Below are 15,807 nucleotides of genomic sequence, written 5' to 3'. Positions count from 1 at the left end.
TTGGTCATTAAAAAATACCTATTGGGTAGATACATTTTCTAGCTATTTGAATGACTTAAGATGTAAATATCATGTTAAGAAACATTTATAGGTGTTTAATGTATGTCTTGAGCTGTACAAATCATCATCTTATTTCACAAAACCTCTATGTAAGAACATTTGCTATACTAATTTTTTCAATGAGTAATTGAGGCACAAATAGCATAATAATTTATTTAAGTTCACACAATAATTGACACAGATAAGACTTGAACTCAGACGATCTCACTTCAGAAATTAACTTTATCATATAAAGTTTTGCTGGTTTTTTTTTTTAATGTTAAAGTCTAAAGCAAGTACCCTTTTTAATACTGACATTCTTGCTTAGAAATAAAAAATTATTTGAAGTTTTTCTGGTCAACAAAATAAAGTATTTCTATACTTCTGCTTTTATTTTTCAGCAGGGCATTTTTAGAGTTTTCTGTCATTATAACACATGAACAATATGTTGTAAATAAGATGTCATTTTAATATAACACACATTGTTTTACATTTTAATAACAATTATGTTACATGGATCAGTAAAGGAAAACAGACTTTTTTTCCTGAGACAAAGTCTTGCTCTATTGCCTAGACTGGAGTGCAGTGATGTTATTATGGTTGACTGCAGCCTAGACCTTCTGGGCTCGAGCAATCCTCCTCCTTCAGCCTCCTGAGTAGCTGGGACTACAGGCGTGTGCCACCACATCTGGCTAATTTTTTGTTATTTTATTTTAATTTTTCTAAAAACAAAGTCTTCTTATGTTGCCCAAGCTGGTCTTCAACTACTGGGCTCAAGGGATCCTCCCAACTTTGCCGCCGTAAGTGCTGCAATTACAAGCATGAGCCACCATGCCTGGCCCTAAAAAATACTTTTAAAGTTTTTATGAAACTCAATTTCAGGCTACAACTGAAATCTCAAAATTAGTGTGTAAAGTTGATCATATTTTCTGAAAAGTATTTTAGTTTATATTGGGTTTATAAGCAAATATACTAGTTACTTAGTCTAGTATTCTTTATAAAAAATGCACTAATGTAATGAGCTTAAAATATAATAAACATTAAATAATAATAAATTAGTACATAGAAAAGAGTCAAATGACAGTGTATAAAACTTATTTATGCCAAAGAGAAGTTGGAAAAACTGAAATTAATGTCTATTTTAAATTAGAAAATTTTTAAAAAATTTGAAAGTTACCTAATTTTAAAATTACTTTTGGAATGCAAATACATATAATTCATAATCCATATAAATTAATGATTTATTTCAATATTTTAAAAATGGAGCCTTCTATACCAATGGAAAAGAAAAAAACAGGTGTTTTAAGTATATCTTTTCATAATTGTCTCCAACATGATTGATAATTGATTAGCTATAAATTTTCAATGACTAAAATTAAGATTTATCTGTCTGTATGAATGTTCCATTTCCTTTTCATAGCCAGTTGGAACATTAGTGTTCAAATGTTAACATAGTATTTTATACTTTTTATACTCTTAATCATAATGTCAACCAAAGTTTTGTAAACTGAATATCTGTGATTTGAACTGTGGGGACCTTTATATAGTAGAAGGATCTTTAGGAGTAAGTGGTTGATTGTTTTTGGCTGTCCCAGTAACCAACTAAAACCATTATACTTTTGACCACCATTCTCAGTTTTCCTAAGGTGTTCTACCAAAGCAAAAACAAAATCGGAATAAATTTACAATAGAATTACTTCTGAAATAAAATGAGTTGAAAATGTACAGAAAAACAATAGTACAGTAGCCCTCCTTATCCCAGTTTCACTTTTCACAGTTTTCAATTACCAGTCGTCAACTGCAGTTTGAAATTATTCAATGGAAAATTCCAAGAATAAACAGTTTCTAAGTTGTGAATTGCACACAGTTCTGAATAGCACGATGAGATTTTTATCCCATCCCAGGTGGAACTGAATGTGAATCATCCCTTTGTCCCACAAATGCATGCTGTCTGCGCTTCCTGTGGGTGAATCACTAAGGAGCTAGCTGGGTTATCAGATCAACTGTTGGTATCACAGTGCTTGTGTTCAAGTCACCCTTATTGTATTTCATAAGTGCAAGAGCAGTGATGTGCAGCAATTTGAATATGTCAAAGAGAAGTTGTAAAGTGCTTCCTTAAAGTGAAAAGGTCAAAATTCTCAGTAGGGAAAGAAAAAAATAGATATACCCTGAGGTTGCTAAGATCTATAGTACAATAGAACATGTTAAGAGAGGCCGGGCATGGTGGCTCACACCCACTTACTCCCAGCACTTTGGGAGGCCAAGGAGGGCGGATCATGAGGTCAGGAGATCGAGACCATCCTGGCTAACATGGTGAAACCGCATCTCTACTAAAAGTACAAAAAATTAGCCATGCGTGTTGGCACCCACCTATAGTCCCAGGTACTCAAGAGACTGAGGCAGGAGATTCACCTGAACCCAGGAGGTGAAGGTTGCAGTGAGCCAAGATCGCACCAGTGCACTCCAGCCTGGGTGACAGAGCAAGATTCCATTTCAAAAAAGAAAGAAAAAAAAAAAAAAAAGAAAAAGAAATGTTAAGAGAGAGGGACCATATTCACATAACTTTTATTGGAATATATTGTTATAATTGGTAAATTTTATATTAAATAATGTTGTTAATCTCTTTCTGTGGCTAATCTATAAACTTTATCATAGGTATGTATAAGAAAAATCATAGTACAGGTATATATTAGCTTTCAGTACTATCTATGGTTTCAGGCATCCACAGAGGGTCTTGTAACATATTCTCCATGAATAAGTGGAGACTACTACTGTCCTGAAATCTTAGAACATATAATCTATTAATAAAACAAAAACAAAAACTGGTTACTGGTGACATAGGGTATATTTTTGGAAAGCAGATATTTACTATATGATAAAAAGTATGGAAGTTCTTCATATAAAGATACTATATTTCCCTCTTCACATATAGGAGCAGGTTTAGAAACTATAATACATCACATTATATATCATACTTTCTATGTATTTGGAGGGTAAGGAAGGAAGTATCTAAATAGTTGCATCACTTTGGATATATTTGCAATACTTGTCATTTAAAATGCTTAAATTCTTTAATGTTTATAAAACTACAATATGAAACTTTCAGCCAAATCTAATATTGTTAATATAAAGACAGAAAAAATATGTACACAGACAGACTGCACAGTCCTTGTAAACTATAAATCTAAATTTGTGTCTTAATGATGGCCTTGAGTGTAACATACTTTTTATGGTTGAAAAATAATGTATTCCTAACATATCCTTGCTACATAAATGATTAATCTAGGAAGAAATAAAGGAATAGAGAGGATTTTTACTAATACAGTTTCTCTTGACCTACCTGTGACAAAGACTTTCCTTTGAGTAAATTTTTAGTAAGGTATTTGAGTCCTTCTTGACTAGTCCTGACCTCAGACTTTTCTCTGTCCTTGTAGAACCCAGTTTGAACAAGAATCTTGCTAAGTCAGTGAAGGAGTTGAAAAGATTCCACCACAAAATATGCTACTCTGGCATATTGACTATTTTCAATGAAAACAAAGCCCCCCCCCCAAAAAAAAACAAAACCAAAAAAACAAACAAACAAAAAAAACAAGCAAACAAAAAAACTCAAGGCAGGTTCAAGATCACTCTTACTTTAACTCTGTTTTTTTTTTTTAAAACAAGAGATGAAATTACCATGTGTAATACATATTCTCTATACCAAAAGTAGTAGCGTTCTTGCCATTAATGATTGGAAGGTAAAGCTGAGGAAAATCTGCACAAATAAATCTTGTTAAACTAACCTTTTTCTTCCTAGTCACTTCTCTAACCAATAAATTACTGTAACCCAAGCCCCTTGGACTCACCACATTTCACAACCACTCATGTTTAATTCAATAAATAACGAGGTGGACTCTTAACCGCCTCTTTGGGTCTTCATTTCCTCATAAAGGCTTTTATGCTGAGTAAGATATATACAGTTGACCCTTGAATAATGCGGATATTAGGGGCATTGACACTCCACACAGTTCAGAATACATGCATAACTTTTGATTCCCCCAAAATTAACTACTAATAGCCTACTGCTGACTGGAAACCTTACTGATAACATAAATAGGCAATTAACACATACACACATACTTCATACATTGTATGCATTATATACTGTGTATATAATCAAGTGGCCAGTGGTAAAGAAAGTTGGTGAAACTAACGAACGACATTTTAGATTAAAAATGACTTTTATGTAACCCAATTATTCTTACCCTATGCTCACAAAGTTGAGTTTAAGGTAGTTCGATGCAGATGGTCACTCCATTCCAAAGCCTGGGTCCAAATACCCTGTTTCCAGGAGGAGCCAGCGTTCTTCAGAAGGTGGCAAGAGCATTGCAAATACTGAGGAAAACTTTTTTTGCAGTGTCTTTTTTCATCATTCCATATTTTGCTCTTTATAATTGCAACTTCTCTCCTTATACATGTCTCTTTTGAGACTTCTCACTTCTCTAAGGTGCTATTTTCCCTCCTCATCTATTTTTTTATATGTAGCATATCCCTCCTTATTGTGCTGAAAAGGCTTCAGACTTGCTGTTCTTGCCAGGAAACATTTCTGCAGTGCGTATGGGAGTGGAACGACTTACAGAGTGTCAGGGCAAGTCCTTACATTTGTTTTATGCTTAGGACACAACACAGAAGATAATTTTCTAAGTTAAAGATTGTATGATTTTGTCTTGACTTCAGAAACTGGTCATACTTTTTACTTTAGTTTCTAAGAACCTCAGAGCTGAGCTTGAAACAACTTGAATAATTCCAATGAGACATTTGTTATTTAACCTTTTTAAAAAATACTTCTCTAATTTAAATCATATTATTATTGCTCTAAATTTGCCAGGTTCATTTTAGAGTTTTATAAACTGTTTTAAAACTAGTTTATGGCCAGGAGCGGTGGCTCACGCCTGTAATCCCAGCACTTCGGGAGGCCGAGGTGGGAGGATCACGAGATCAGATCAAGACCATCCTGGCTAACACGGTGAAACCCTGTCTCTACTAAAAATTACAAACAATTAGCAGGGCGTGGTGGCAGGCGCCTGTGGTCCCAGCAACTCAGGAGGCTGAGGCAGGAGAATGGTGTGAACACCAGAGGCAGAGCCTGCAGTGAGCCGAGATGCGCCACTGCACTCCAGCCTGGGCAAGATCCAGACTCCATCTCAATAAATAAATAAATAAATAAATAAACAAACTAGTTTACATTAAGTTGGAATAAAGTTAACCAAATTAATACAAACATGTTTTATTGCACTTCTCTTTATTCACAGATATGGCCTTTTTTTCTTTTATTTACTAATGAAATGTTTGTGACAACCCAGGTGAAACAAGTCTATTGGTACCATTTAATAAACAGCCTGTGCTCACTTTGTGTCTTGGTTTCACATTTTGGTAATCCTCACAATTTTTTAAATATTTCATTATTATTATATTTGTTATGGTGATCTTTGATCAGTGATCATTAATGTTATGGGAGGCGGAGTTTGCAGTGAGCAGAGATCACTCCATTGCACTCCAACCTGGGCAACAGAGTGAGACTCCATCTCAAAAAAAAAAAAAAAAGTTTTTATATGTAGGGTACAAAATAATATCTGACCTTAAGGTGTGTGCAAAGTTTTCTGAATTAATTAAGACTTAAATATTAACACGAGTGATTGTTTTTGTTACAATCACCAGGTTCGATACTTTCCCCAGAAGAAAGCATATACAAAATTTTCACATAATTTAAAAACATCCACAGATATGTAGCTATGGATTCAGTTTATGAATCAATAATTCAGCTCTTCAGAAGTAAAAGATGACATGAGAAAATATCTGATATTGAGGTGGCAAGGAATAATAATGTTGAATTGTACCTTGTTAAAAACTGCAGACAGTTGTGGCTGTCTAAGTAAGACATTGTGTGTTACTGAGATGCATCCATGTGCCGAGTGAGAAGACTTGTAAGAATCCGTTTGGGAATAATGAGAACATGAGCATTCCCTTCCCTACATCCACTACTCCCCTCCTGCCATTTGAATGTTGTGAATTTACCAAACATGGTGATTTAGGTCACTTTTATTATTTCAGAAATTCCAGATACTTTACTACTCATATTAAATAGGCCTCGAAGGGACGTTTGCCATTAATTAATGTCTAATACGAAGAAAAGACAAATGTATGTGATCTGTAGTAAATAGTAATAATACAATCTGAATAATACATTTAAAATTTTACTCCACTTTCCAAGTAATAAAGCATTGATTCTAAATATATTCTCTATTTGTCAAAACAAATAGAAATTATTTAGTGTTTCATTTAGAAAAGAAATTAATTAATGATGTCTCTAAGTTAATTTTTTACTTCTTTCCCCCATATCATTTTTGTATTATATAAGAGAGCTTATTTTTCTACTGTATCTTGGAATTAATTAGCAAAACATAAAGTATGATATTTAACCCATGGCTACCACATTTTATTCAGTGTATTTAGTAGGTTCTTATATATCTGGAAAAGAAAACTTAAGATATAAACATAACCAAACTAGAATAACATCTTTTTTTCTTCTATTTACTTTACTTCTTGAATCCAATGATATAATATGGCTTCCTCTACCTCTGAGAATACACTTAAAACTACAGAAGCAAATTAACATTCTCCCGATTCACAGGTAGTGCAATATTGAAGATTTCATCTCGTTGAACACATGTTGGATCAAATTTACAATACTAAAGCGCTCTTCTAAATACTGCAGTGTGTAGATGGAAGACAAGCTAGTCAGGTGGCAGAGTGAACATCATGCTGGTAGGCCTTTTCAAGCTGTCACTTGCAAGATGTTTGACTGCTGAGAATGTTAGCCATAATTAATCACAGAGATAGGAGGCTGCAAATGGGCGAGGTAATATCCAACCCCTGGAATGAACACTAGTCATGGTAAAAGATAATAGATGTGGCCACATTGCTTTGAGAAAATTTAGAGAATATTTTGGGTCACACGGATACATTTCTGCCTTATTTGTGAAACGTATTCAATGAAGTTACATCACACATGTAGACTTCCAGATCCTCTGTCTAACCTACTTTCCTTGGCTTTGTGGGAGAACGCATATTCTAATGAAGCTCATTTTAAGGCAAATACTTTTTGAAAATACAAAACTGATAGATATATGTATGCAGGATTCCTTCTTATATGTTTTTTATAAACAGTGAGGTTGTATTTCTCCTTCAGTGTTTAATGTGTTTCATCACATAATGTCCTAGAAGTTTTATCAAATTTTTCTCTCCAGCTTTTGAAGGTGTGTGAGAGCGAAAAAAATGCAGTCTGCTGCTTCACTAATAAAACTAGGACAAAGGCCATTCCGACTGAAATATGTGAAACACTCACTTTTATTCATTTCAAGCATTTTAAACCTCTAAATTTGGACTTGAATAAAGACATTTCATAGAAAAACAATTATTTTTTATTTATTTTTTAATCTTGATAACTTTTAATAGTTTACAGCCACAGTGGCAGCTTTTATATGTGTACATGCATTTAAATACAGTTTCATACCATAAATAGCCATGTGGAAAAATATCTGCCTCTAGGCAAAAAACAAAAAAAAATTCTTTGCCACTACATAAATACCTTTAAGTAATACTGAAAATAGACGTCAGGTAATTTTTTTATCTAAAGTGACCGTAGCCTATATTAAGACATATTCACTGTAACAATTCAAGTTTTAAAATCCTTGTTTTATAACTCGAAAATGTGTCTTTTTTGAAAAACATCTTTACATTTATCACTATTGTACATTTATTTGGTAGGAAACAGGGGTGTTTAATGGCTTGCAACAGGGATGTTTGATGTCTTGCAACGATAAAATGATCATATTCAATAGAAAATTATCTCACATTCTGCATAACTTCTGAACATTCTATAAGACAATTACAGAAGTGAAAAACCAATTTGTAGATAACTGAATGAGTACTACCATTTAATATATGTGAATAAAGGCATTTCAGAACATTTTAATGTACACTACACTTTCCGATAGTAAGATTTTAGGTTGAAATAAGATTATACTTTAAAAAGTTGACCATTTTGAAAAAATCATATCACTGTTGGCAATGCCATTTTCATACTTGAGATGCTAGTCCAACATATTGCTTATCCATTTGATTCTGTTTGATTTTATTGTTATTACATTCATGATAATGCTAAAATACACACACACACAATTACTTGGGGGGTTTTTTGTTTTGTTTTGTTTTTAATAAAAAGCCCAAAGAAAAATGCTGACAACGTTCAGTTGAAATTTTGAAACTGGGTTTTATAATTCTGCCCACACAGCAAAAGCTGAAATGGTCTATGAAGATGTAGTTTTTGAACTAATGAAGCAAGTAGTAAAACTGACAAAACCAAGTGAAAATTATACAAGGAAACACAATAATAAGTTAACAAATGAATTATATATAATACAGTTTTTCTTCATGTTGACAAGACGTCATTTAATCCTTTCTAATATTTTCCCTTCTCTTATAAATAAATAAGCTTATTTGTTAATACTTTGTCTAACTCTAACTTTTATTCTGTTACCAATGTCAGTAATACTTTATTTTTCATTATTTCTCTTATAAAGTGACTTCTGAACTTGCTAGTTTGTTTAAACTATCACAAGGTCAGAAAACCAAACACTGCATGTTCTCACTCACAGGTGGGAATTAAACAATGAGAACACTTGGACACAGGGCGGGGAACATCACACACAGGGGCCTGTCATGGGGTGGGGGGCGTGAGGAGGGATAGCATTAGGAGAAATACCTAATGTAAATGAGGAGTTAATGGGTGCAGCAAACTAACAGGGCACATGTATACATATGTAACAAACCTGCACGTTGTACACATGTACCCTAGAACTTAAAGTATACTAAAAATAAATACGTAAATAAAATAAATAAATAAATACAAACATATTAATCATAAGTAAATGAAATATCTGATTATCTCATTATGTCTGGTAGTAATGTCATCTAAATATTTAAATATTCATCGATATATTCCTTTGCTAAATTTTCTTTTATTTCTCTTTTATATTAAACTTTTTTTAGAGAGCACAACTCCAAATCATCTTTTATTAATGTAGAAAGGTCATATTTAGCAAAAGACACAAGGCAGGGAAGTGTCAGGCCTGAGGCCTGAGACGTGCTGAGGGAGAAGGAGGCTGGGGGCACGTGGGAGAAGTGCTGGGAAGGGCTGAGTGGTGGGGCCCACAGAAAGTTCCAGTGGGCAACACTGTGGGTAGGTCATGGGTGGGACTCAGGGGACCTCGCTGCTAACTCTTGTTGCTTTGGCGGAGTGGGGTGGGGGGAAGGGAGGATCGTTAGTGCTGCCACCTGGAGTGAGAGCCACCCCTTGGTTCCTGAGGGCACCATCAAGGGACACAGGACCCAGGAAGCCCAGGATGGTTAGTGCAACTAGGGATGAGGGCCAGGGAGAAGCAGGTGCTCTGGAGTGGCCGGGAAAAGTCCAGACACAGAGGCTTAGGAGCTTCCTGTTAAGTGTGTGGGTTCCGCTCTGTCTCCGCCAGGCACTCTGACTAGGGATGGATGATCCCTCTCTTCAGGCGCTCCGTGGTGCTCTTGCTGCCAGCGAAGGTGGTCCGGATCCCTTTGCCCATCTCCCCTGTGACCGACAGCAGTTCCGTGTGGGTGCTCTGGCAGCCCTGGGCGCCAGGTGGTTTCATGGCCTGCACGCAGCCCATGGAAGGCGGTCCAAAGTCGTTAAACAGCGGTCTGAAAGGGACAGCGGCTCCTGGCACTGAACCCGACGGCGACAGGACGCTTCCTGTAGGGACCGGGGTGCCCGGCCCAGGGGTGCTGGAGCCGGGGGTGCTGCTGGGGGCAGGCATGATGGATCTGTAGAACATCCTCAACTTCTGGGCACTGCGGAGCCAGCAGGCCGCTCCTCGGGGGTTGGCTGCCTGGCCGCTCAGCCGAGATCTGATTTGCAAGCTGGCTGCACACCCCGTACTAAATCTATGTTAAATTTTTTAACTGCCGTTTTTATTAATCTAAATACAGTTCAGATATTCTCGATGAAAATTTCACATTTGAGTTGAGACGTACTAAAATGTAAAATACACAATGGATTTCAAAGATTTCATAAGAAAAAAGAATGCAAACTATCTCTAGTAATTTTTACATTGATTACATGTTGCCACAGTATTTTGGATTTATTGAGTTAAAATATGCATTATTTTTTTAAGAAATCTATGCTACACTTTTGTTAAAAAAATTTAAATAAACTATGAAATTACTTCTTGGGATAGAAAAGGGGACATTATTAAATATTTACCTAAATTTTTTTCAAAAATGTATCTTTAACAAAAACATTATCAAACAAAACAAAAGTATTTTAATTTTGAATAGGTAAAATAAACTTATTCCTGCTGAAATTCAATCCTGGTATGATTTCTTTTTTACGCATTTGAGGACTCTGTTTATAACCCAGATAAAACATAAAGCTTATGAAACTCCTCTGAGAATGTCGAACACAAATTACCTGTATAGATATCAGGGTGCAGATGATGCTGAGGCCGGGCTGGCTGAAGAAGAGCAGGATGAAGATGCTGTACTGGCACAGGGGCTGGCCCCAGGTCACCCGCCCTTCATGTACATGGCGATGGTCACCTGGCTCACCAGCAAAGTGAACAACAGGTCGTTGGTGGCCAGCCGCATACCAGTGTGTAGAAGGCGGTCTCCTTCTGCTCCTCGCGCGACTTGCACAGCAGCACGATGGCCACCAGGTTGCCCACCACCCCGAAAATGGATGGTCCAAGGCTGTCCAGCAGATTGGGCTCCAGGTGAGGGACACATTGACCTGGGAAGGGGTTAACATGACGGTGGCTGGTGGTGTGCAGCCCTGGAGTGTGAAGCTGAGTCTGGGGTGATGGAAGAGAGACAAAGCCTCCATGAGTGAAATGACCACCTACAGGATGTCAGAGCCGCGCCCAGGAAACGGGATGCTAACATGACAAGAGAGGATCTCAGTCCCACTCTCTGGATTGCAACCACTTACCAACTGCAGCCACCCAAATCTCCAGGCTCGCTCTGCTCCTGCCAGCGGCACACCATTGCTGATCTTAATATGTGTAAACTGAGCCTCACATTCCTCTTCCTCCCCCCTACCCCCCCCCACACCTATCTCACTACTCTGACAAGAGCCATCTTCAGGTAAAGGTAACTCCCTAGTATTATTCCTGACAGATTCTGAGTTAATAAAATGCTCATGGAAACCCTGGAAGACAATTTGGAGAGTGTTCTCTTTCCTCCCTGGCTCCGCTGGCAGTGCCCCATCTCCACGCCTTCTACCCAATGGCCCAAATCCCATGTCACGTGTAGCGGCCCCAGTGGTGGCCTCTGCATGACCCCCTATGGTCAGCCCTCAGCTGTCTTGGACCAGCCTCCAGTCTGCCTTCACCTCCTCCTGCTCAGCCTGGAAAGTGCCAGGGCTTTGGCTTCTGAGAGCCAGGTCTCAGTGGCTGCGATTTAGGGATCTGAGGTCAGAGTAGCCAGTTTTCAAAAACGTGGGAAACAAGAGGGCCAGCGGGATGGATCTGGAAAGAACAGTGCTGGGTTACGCGTTCGATTTTTTTCCTTCCTTCAAACATGAGTCCCAGCTTTGCTGTGCCCCCCGGTGTAGGCTGTGGGAGGACAGCTTCCAGGTGTGCGCCGCACGCACAGGTGGCAGGAAGCCTGGGTTCCGGCTCTGGCCGCTGTCCGCCCCAGTCGCTAGCCGTGTCAGCAGCTACTGATGTTGGCGGCTGCCACTCACTGGCATTTATAAAGTACTCCACCCTTGGCTGGGTGCGGAGGCTCAGGCCTGTAATCCCACCACTTTGGGAGCCAAGGCGGGTGCATCACCTGAGGTCAGGAGTTGGAGACCAGCCTGGCCAATATGGCAAAACCCTGCCTCTACTAAAAATACTAGAATTAGCCGGGTGTGGTGGCGGGTGCTTGTAATCCCAGCTACTGGGGAGGTTTAGGCAGGAGAATCGCTTGAACCCGGGAGGCGAAGGTTACAGTGAGCCGAGATCAGGCCATTGCATTCCACCCTGGGCAAAATGAGCGACACTCTGCCTCAAAAAAACAAAACAAAACGAAACAACAAAAACCCCTGCTCCTCCACCCCCTAGCATCAGAATACAGCAGAACATTTAGGTACCCACAGAACATAAACCAAGATGGTCTGTGTCCTGCATTTTAACAAACATTAGAGTTTTAAAAGAACTGAAATCATGTAGAATGTATCCTCCAGCCAAAATGGCATCCAATTCAAAATAAAAAAGTAAGATAACAGCAAAATCTTAAATACTTGAAAGATAAACAGCACACATTTTAGTTTTGTTGGTTTTTTTCTTTTTTACATTTTTATTTATTTTATTTTAAGTTCTGGGGTACATGTGCAGGATGTGCAGGTTTGTTACACAGGTAAATTTGTGCCATGGTGGTTTGCTATACATATCAACCCATTGCCTTGGCATTAAACCCAGCACGCATTAACTATTTTTCCTGATTCTCTCCCTCTCCCGCCCCCATCCAGGGGCCCCATTGTGTGTTGTTTCCTTCCCTGTGTCCATGTGCTCTCATTGTTCAGGTCCTACTATAAGGGAGAACATTAGGTGTTTCGCTTTCTGTTTCTGCATTAGTTTCCTGAGGATAATGGCTTCCTGTTCCATCCATGTCCCTGCAAAGGACATCATCTCATTCTTGTTTTATGGCTGCATAGTATTCCATGTTGTATGTGTACCACATTTTCTTCATCCAGTCTATCATTGATGGACATTTGGATTGATTCCATATCTTTGCTATTGTGAATAGCGCTAAACAGCAAGCACACTCCTAAGGGAAACGTCTCAAGGGAAACTATTAAATATATTAAACTGAATAAAAATACGACATATCACACTTGATTCAACACAGGTAAAGCCAGTGCTGGCAGGAAAATGTGTTTCACTAAATGTGTATGACGGAAAAGTAGAAATTTCTCAAATAAAATTTCAGCTATCACATCAAGAAAGTAGAAAATAGTAGCAAAATAAAACCAAAACAAATATAAGAAAGAAGCCCGAGCTCTGAGCGGCAGCGGTGGCCACCGGCAACAGCACCGCCACGAGTGTCTTGCGGGCTTTCCTCAGAGGAGCCTGTCAGCATCCTCCAGTTCCAGGCGCTCTAGCCCCTGTCCTGCTTCAAGAGGCTTTTTCCAACCAGAGGCCTGAAGGCTCGGCCAGTTCCCACGAAGTTTGCCGGGAACGCAAGGCTGTCACTGATATTCGTGGCACCAAGACTTGTGCGCAGGTTGCACACATTGGCCACTGTCTGTGCCACGTGCAATGACGCCGCCTGAGGCGCGCACACCGCACGCGCACCCGCGTAACGGCTTGGCTAGCCTGTAACGGCTAGGCCTGGCTCTGCGTTCCTGGCTTGGCTTGGCGTTCCTCGCTTGGCTCGGCGTTAATCGCTTTGCCCGGTGTTTCTCGCTTGGATTGACGTTTCCTCCATCGCGTTCTTTTACTGGGCTTGACCTTTTCGCTGCTGGGCTTGGCATTCCCTTGGCTGGGTTGGGTGTTTCCTTTGGGCGGGGCGGGGCGGGGGTTGGCCCTTCCTGGGGGGGGGGGGGCGTGGGATCACCCTGGGTGGGCGTGGGCTTTCCCCGGCTGGGTGTGGGTTTTCCCGGGTGGGGTGGGCTGGGCTCCCCTGCTGGGGTTGGCAGGTTTTGGCTGGGATTGACCTTTCTCTTCAAACAGATCGGAAACCCAGAATTTCCTGCTAGTTGGTGAAACTGGTTGGTAGACGCGATGTGCTCGCGACTACCGGCCTCCCCTGGCTGTTCAAAGCAGATGGTGGCTGAGGTTTCTTCAATACCCGCTGCCTCCCCTGTGAAGAAGCCATTTGGTCTCAGGAGCAAGATGGGCAAGTGGTGCCACCACTGCTTCCCCTGCTGCAGGGCGAGCGGCAAGAGCAACGTGGGTGCTTCTGGAGACCAGGACGACTCCGCTATGAAGACACTTAGAAGCAAGATGGCCAAGTGGTGCTGCCACTGCTTCCCCTGCTGCAGGAGGAGCGGCAAGAGCAACGTGGGCACTTCTGGGGACCACCATGCCTCTGCTATGAAGACACTTAGGAGCAAGATGGCCAAGTGGTGCTGCCACTGCTTCCCCCGCTGCAAGGGGCGCGGGGAGAGCAACGTGGAAGCTTGGGAAGACTACGACGACAGCGCCTTCATGGAGCCCAGGTACCACGTCCCCAGCTGCAAGGGGCGCGGGGAGAGCAACGTGGAAGCTTGGGAAGACTACGACGACAGCGCCTTCATGGAGCCCAGGTACCACGTCCCCCGCTGCAAGGGGCGCGGGGAGAGCAACGTGGAAGCTTGGGAAGACTACCACGACAGTGCCTTCATGGAGCCCAGGTACCACGTCCCCAGCTGCAAGGGGCGCGGGGAGAGCAACGTGGAAGCTTGGGAAGACTACGACGACAGCGCCTTCATGGAGCCCAGGTACCACGTCAGTGGAGAAGATCTGGACAAGCTCCACAGAGCTGCCTGGTGGGGTAAAGTCCCCAGAAAGGATCTCATCGTCATGCTCAGGGACACTGACGTGAACAAGACGGACAAACAAAAGAGGTAACCGGGCCTGGGCTGGGAGGAGGCGGGACGTGGGGGGATGATGGGGGCATACCCTCCTGGAGGGATCGGGGTCCTGGCTTTCTGTTCCTCCGCAGGCCCCACACCACCCTGGGTGTGGAAACCTCAGAGAGGTCAGGGCACAGGCCCTTTATGAACAACAACACAGAAACAAAACTTTAGCTGATTTCCTATCCGATTATAATTTCCCTTATAGAACACTAATAGACTGTATGAAAGTGACTTAACTCGCAAAATCAAGTCGATGCAGCAGATTATTTTTAATGTACACATTTTAAAACAATGTTCTATACATTATAGAAAGGTGTATATTGAGAACTAAGTCCCATAATATATCAACTTCTGGGCTAAATATTTTTCAAATAAAATCCAATATGGATTTTATATCAATGTACCCTATGTAAATATGTCCTTTACTGAGGAACCTTACAAGGAAACTGAAATGAGAAGATGGTTTGTGTCCTTGAATAGGAAGATTCGTTTTTCTTAAGATGTGAGCTTTTTCTGTGTTTATCACTTTTACGTAAGCCAAATAAAAATAGCAAAGTTTTAGCATTTTTACACTGCACATCCTGTATTTTATTGCTGTAATAAGTTAATTTTTTGTAACAGAATGGAAAAAGACTTGCTTTTCCAGATATCAAAATGTGAATGTGTTATTTCCACAAATTGTTTACTAAAAACTGAAAAAATATCAATGAATAGAACAGAATAGGAAATCCAGAAATACCCAAATATATGTAAGAATTTAGCACTTGATAATGGTGATGTTTCATATTGATAAAGCAAGATTAATCATTAATAAATGAAATGCATGCTGTTTGGAGAAAACTAGCTAGATTTTTATGTCACAAAAGTAAGTTCCTGGAGTATAGATTAAAATTTTTAAATATACAAAAGGAGAAAAATACCAGAAGAAAACACAAAAGCCTATTTATATATGCAACTATTTATTTATTTATTTATTTTTCTGGGACAGAATCTCACTCTGTTGCCCAGGCTGGAGTTCAGTGGCGCAATATCAGCTCACTACAACCTCCGCCTCCCGGGTTCGAGCAATTCTCTGCCTCAGCCTATTGAGTAGC

At 39.9% G+C, this 15,807-nt stretch overlaps 2 pseudogenes; one reads left to right on the top strand and one right to left on the bottom strand.

Annotated features, from left to right (window-relative positions):
* Positions 1 to 9,495: 9,495 nt before the first annotated feature.
* Positions 9,496 to 10,472, bottom strand: LOC139358633 (cyclin-dependent kinase 2-associated protein 2 pseudogene; annotated as a pseudogene).
* A 3,260-nt stretch (positions 10,473 to 13,732) lies between these two features.
* LOC139358636 (POTE ankyrin domain family member G-like) overlaps positions 13,733 to 15,807 on the top strand; it is a 28,911-nt pseudogene continuing 26,836 nt past the window's right edge.

Source organism: Macaca nemestrina, chromosome 15, assembly GCF_043159975.1.
Source record: "Macaca nemestrina isolate mMacNem1 chromosome 15, mMacNem.hap1, whole genome shotgun sequence".
NCBI classification, from domain to species: Eukaryota; Metazoa; Chordata; class Mammalia; order Primates; family Cercopithecidae; genus Macaca; species Macaca nemestrina.
Note: the sequence above shows the minus strand (reverse complement) of the source record. Positions and strands in the feature narration are given on the sequence as shown.